The sequence below is a fragment of the Pagrus pagrus genome (genome assembly GCF_965226575.1).
Source record: "Pagrus pagrus genome assembly, chromosome: 4".
NCBI lineage: Eukaryota > Metazoa > Chordata > Actinopteri > Spariformes > Sparidae > Pagrus > Pagrus pagrus.
Window position 1 is genome coordinate 33,065,922 of NC_140188.1, and position 5,664 is coordinate 33,071,585.

Genomic DNA, 5,664 nt, shown 5'->3' on the forward strand with positions numbered 1-5,664 from the left:
AAAAGAGATCATATTACTCCTGTATTGGCCTCTCTGCACTGGCTCCCTGTAAAATCAAGAATAGAGTTTAAAATCCTTCTCCTAACTTACAAAGCTGTTAATGGTCAGGCACCATCATATCTCCAGGAGCTCATACTACCCTATCACCCAACTAGAGCATTACGCTCCCAGAACGCAGGATTACTTGTAGTTCCTAAAGTCTCCAAAAGTAGAATGGGAGCCAGAGCCTTCAGCTATCAAGCTCCTCTTCTGTGGAACCATCTTCCTGTTTTGGTCCGGGAGGCGGACACCCTCTCTACCTTTAAGAGTAGACTTAAGACCTTCCTCTTCGATAGAGCTTATAGTTAGGGCTGGGCCAGCTCTTAGTTATGCTGCTATAGGCCTAGTCCGGGGGACAATGACACACTGAGCTTCTCTCTCCTCCCCTCTCCTCTCCTCTCCATCTGTATACATTATGCCTGTATACATGCCCCATCTCTGCATGTCACTGACTTACTTCTTCCCCGGAGTCCTTGTGCTTTCTAGTCCTACAGGCTCCCATGGATCCTGGCCGCACCCGGGTCGTGGATCGTGGATCCGCCAACTGCTATGGCCCTGCCTGATCGTGGATGCGCCTACTGCTATGGCCCTGCCTGATCGTGGATGCGCCTACTGCTATGACCCTGCCGGATCGTGGATGCGCCTACTGCCATGACCCTGCCTGACACCCACCACTACTGTCGCTAATATTAGTCACATCTGTTACATACGTTCCACTACTATTATTGTAATGCATTACTGCATACTATCCTTACCATTAATCACTACTACTGTTATCACTAGTAATCACATTTCCATGTGCATTTCATTATTATTGCTGTAATACATCTTTATGTACTTTCACTCCTGTCAACCATCGCTTATAATTGAATACATTGTGATCTCGTTGATCTGCTCTGTACATGCGACATCTATTGCACGTCTGTCCGTCCTGGGAGAGGGATCCCTCCTCTGTGGCTCTCCCTGAGGTTTCTTCCGCATTTTTTTCCCTGTAAAAAGGGCCTTTTTTTGGGGCAAGTTTTTCCTCACTCGAATCGAGGGTCGAAGGACAGAGGGTGTCGTCTCTGTACAGATTGTAAAGCCCTCTGAGGCAAACTGTGATTTGTGAATTTGGGCTATACAAATAAAATTTGATTTGATTTGAAAATTGATATACAAATTGATGTACAGTGTTGATATGTGTGATCTGGTAAATTTTTCATTCACAAATTTATATGGAGGTTTTTTGTTTGTTTGTTTGTTTGTTTGTTTATAAGAAAAAAGCAAAGACGACCATGATATATGAAAAGTAATTACACTTGCAAAAGAAATGGTTAGTCTGTTCAGCTGAGATTAATCTGGGAATCATTTGCCCGGTTTCGCAGACAAGGCTTAAACCTAGTCCCAGACTAAAATGCTGTTTGAGCTGGCTTAACTTTAAGTCACTTGCACAGACTTATCTTAAAATAGTCATAGATTTAGTCTGTTCTGGATTAAACAAAGCCAATTGCAAGAGGGTAGATTAGAGCTACTCTAGGACTAAATTGAAGTTTATATTAAGGCAGGTTTAACTTCAGCTTAGTACTGTTTGTGAAAGGGAGCACAGATGGTTTGGGAGCATGGAGTATTTGGAATATCTAAATGAAGACCAATATTCGCTACAGAGGCCAGCCAGACAAATACTTGTGGACAGGAGTAATTCATTGAATCAGTTTGATGAAATAACTTTCCGAGAACGCTTCCGTATGTACAAAGAAGATGTACTGGAGATCATTACTTTGCTTGAGCCTAGACTTTCCTCCATGTCTCAAAGAGGAAGGCCTGTACCCAGTTCTCTCCAAGTTCTGATCACTTTGAGATTCTTAGCATCTGGAACCTTTCATCGTGAGACTGGTGATTTGTGTGGTGTCAGTGAAGCAACAGTGTGTATAATAGTTCACAATGTCTGCAGTGCCATTTGTGAACTGAGAAATCTGTACATTAAGTTCCCTGATGCTGCTGAGCAAGCCAACTATAAAGTGCGATTCTATGAATATGGGAACTTCCTGGGAGTGATTGGCTGTATAGATGGATGTCATGTTGAAAGCAAGTGTCCATCAACTCCTGATGCTGAGGAGTACAGGAACCGTAAGAACTGGTTTTCCATCAATGTTCAAGCTCTATGCACTCCCAATTTAGAGTTTTCAAACATTGTTGCCCGTTGGAAAGGAGTAACACATGATTCAAGGATTTTTCACAACTCTTCATTGTGTGCTCAGTTTGAGAGAGGGCAACATAGTGGACTACTACTTGGTGACAGTGGATATGCTCAGAGTTCCTATTTATTCACACCTTGGCCACATCCCAAAACAACTGAGCAGCAAAGATACAACAGAGCTCATATTCGCACTAGAGGGATGGTCGAGCGTATGTTTGGAGTGTGGAAGAATTGATTCCAGTCTTTACACAATACACTTCGTTTTGAGCCAAAAAGATGCTGCAAGGTGATCATTGCTACAGCTGTGCTGCACAACTACCTGAAGCAGCATAATTGTCCTGACCCTCCAATGGAAGACCAGAATGATCCAGATGTGCCCATGCCCATGGCAGGAAATAACCAAGGAGGACTTGCGCTCAGAGCTGCTTTCACATTGCAGCACTTCAGTTAGAAAAAAGATAAATTTAACCATGGAATGTATTGATTATGGCTTGTTTTTGCCTTAATAGTGTTTGTTGTGTACAACATATATAAATAGTGTGCTGAAAAATTAAATGAGAAACTTAACCAAGCCTGTTCTAAAATGATGGTTGTGGTGACTACAATACTCACACTCTTGTCAAGTGAGAAAAATGTTATTTTCACCACGTATTTCATTACATTCTCTCATGCATCTTTCTTTGAACAGCTCTCTCTTCTAATTTCATATCCAATTCGACCTGTAGAATTCTCATTTTCATGTCATGCTCTTCTTTCAGATATTTCATTTTCTGCTCATGAAATTCTAAGGCTAACTTTTCATGCATGGACATCCTCTTTGGTCTCTGCTGGAAGGTGGTGGCAGCATCTTTTCTCTGGGATGCCATACCAGATGTGGAGGGTGCACAGTCACTGTGCACTGGCTCTTCCACCAGGGTTAGAATGATTTCCTCTGTGAAAAGAACACACTGTTGGATACAAAAACTCACATGGTCCTTAGAATGAAATAAAAATAAAGATAGACACAGACAGTGGAATAATCTGTATGTACAGAATGAGGTAACTAATTTACTTTATATGGTATATTTACCATTTGTGCTCAGTTTTTCATGTCCACTTTTCAAATGGTCATCATCTGGTATACCGTCCAGAGGTTGCTGGTCCTCTATTATCCCAGTCAACAAGTCAGCCAATTCATCGGTCTTGTCTTTACTAGGTGGGGGTCCACCACCAGTAGTAAATCTCTCTCTTCTGGCCTCTGCATTCCTTTTTTTCAAATCTAATTTGATGTTCTTCCACAGAGTCTATGAAGGCAGATATCATTCAATATAAACAATATGACATCTGTGATATACAGATCATAATAGACATGTCTCACCTGCAGTTGCTGTACCGCTCTTGTGGTTACATATTCATTTGCATTGAATTCACTGCAAATGGCAGCCCAAGCACTCCTCTTCCTTTGTTCAATAGCAGCACTATGGCCTTTACTTTCAATAACAGCATGATTTCCCACAATTTGTTTAAGTAGAGTTTTTTCATACTCAGTATAGTTCTTTGAGCGTGTTCTTTTAGCTTCAGCCATGTTTGGTGTCAAAATTCCCTCCAGCAAAGCTGTCCTCAATTCCATTCCAGGTTTTTATGAGCACCAATAGGCTAACAGGCTGTGCTCCCACTTACGCTAATGAGGCTTGACCCAGGTGTTCTCGTTTAAGCTTACTCCAGGACTCCACAGTCTGGGACTAAAACAAATGTAAGCCACGCTCATGCAAGCCACTTAAATGACCTAGCTTTACTAGTCTGACTTAGGCCTACTCCTGGCTTGATATAAGCCTTGTCTGCGAAACCGGGTCTATATATCATAAAGACTAAGATACTTTAGCCATGCTGAAACATCAAGGATGTCTTGATTATTCCTGAGGGCCAATACATTGTACAGTAAACACATAACCATCAGACGAACAATAAACAATGAATACCATAAAGTGCCATGATCCCTTGGTTGTTGTATCATTCAGCTTTGTTTTAATAAAGCCCACCTTTTCTTCCCCAATCCTACCTCCTGTGTGTTGTCTGCATTTGAGTCCTCACCTTGTTTTTTCCAAAACACAACATAAAGATTACATTTGTTTAGTTAAAAGGCCAATGGCAGCAGAGACAAATGAGTTCTAATGTTTATTGGTCCTGCATCTTGGCAGATTGTATCTGCAGTCAGACAGAGACAGCTTGAACTCCTTACACGGGAGGTGGCAAGGATCAGGCAGATGTGACTGGGCCTTCCGCAAAGTCCTAACCTTGTACAGATGAGGAAGCTCATTTCAGTATGTGCATGCAATTTTGCTGCAGGTTTTGAAAATATCCTACAATCTGTTTCTATTTTTGAAGGTAAGTTACCCTTACGGCTCTGTGAGGCTGTACTCAGGCATAGCAGTAGTGCTTAGAGCCAAAAGGTAATGTTGCTAATGACAGACAGAGCAGCAATTGCCATCCCTTGAGCCATGCTGTTTTTTGTTGGGGGGGTTTCCTTGAGGAAAAAGTAGGAATTCACAAAAAAAAAAAAAAAAAAAATCAGCATAGTGCTGAAACTGTTGATGAATTAATCAATTAAGATCAATTGTTGGTGTCATTTATAAATATGAAAATGTATTTAAATTAGTTAAGTACAAGTACATAATTAATTATGTACAAGTACATGAATTGAGTAAGTCATGAATAAGTTATGAGTGTGGTTCTGATTCTGCAAACTGTGGAGAGATGCTGTTCATATGATTGTCTGGGTTGAAACAGCAATTTGCAAGCTGATGGAATAGCGGCCATGTCTTTTTCATTAAAGAGACTTTGCCTGTCTGCCAGCTCCAGACGGAGGGATATCGACAGCTGTCTCACCATCCCCCAACAGACACTTTTGTGTAAGGTATGCTACAGTAACCAAGACTGAAAAAGATTTTTTTTTTTACAGAAAAGCAAGTAAAATGGTTTTAAATGTTTGGTATTCAAATAAAAAAATAAGAAAAACAATAGTATTCAGCAACAAGTCCAGATGTGATGTAATGTGAACCAACAGATTAAAGGATGACCTGGTAGTTTTTGGGAAGGGGATTGAAGCCAGAGAAATTTGTCTTTATTCCAGCATTGACTGTACACACGGATAAAGGGAGTGAAGTGAGCAGTCTGAGCTTTTAACCATAAACATTCTCCTGAAGCAAAGGTAATCCTGTTCCCCCTCAGTGAGCCCACATCTATCTGACGAGCAAAGAGCGGCCGTTAAAATTGGCAGCAATAGGGGCCACAGAGGGAGAATGAAGCAGCTAATCCTCCAGCAATTCATGTACAGGAGAGAGCGGTCAAACAGAGTCATTAACACAGCAGAGGCAAAGTGGAGAGACTATTCTTCAGGTCAGAGGCTTCTCTCTGCCGTCGCCACTGGAACTATGCATTATCACGGCAATAAAGAGGACGACACCGCCTGC

General features: G+C 41.5%; 1 pseudogene across 1 annotated transcript; it reads left to right on the forward strand.

Annotated features, from left to right (window-relative positions):
- The first annotated feature begins 1,637 nt into the window (after window positions 1-1,637).
- Window positions 1,638-2,666, forward strand: LOC311255577 (putative nuclease HARBI1; annotated as a pseudogene). Its single transcript has one exon. The product of its transcript is annotated as a putative nuclease HARBI1 (transcript).
- Window positions 2,667-5,664: the final 2,998 nt, after the last annotated feature.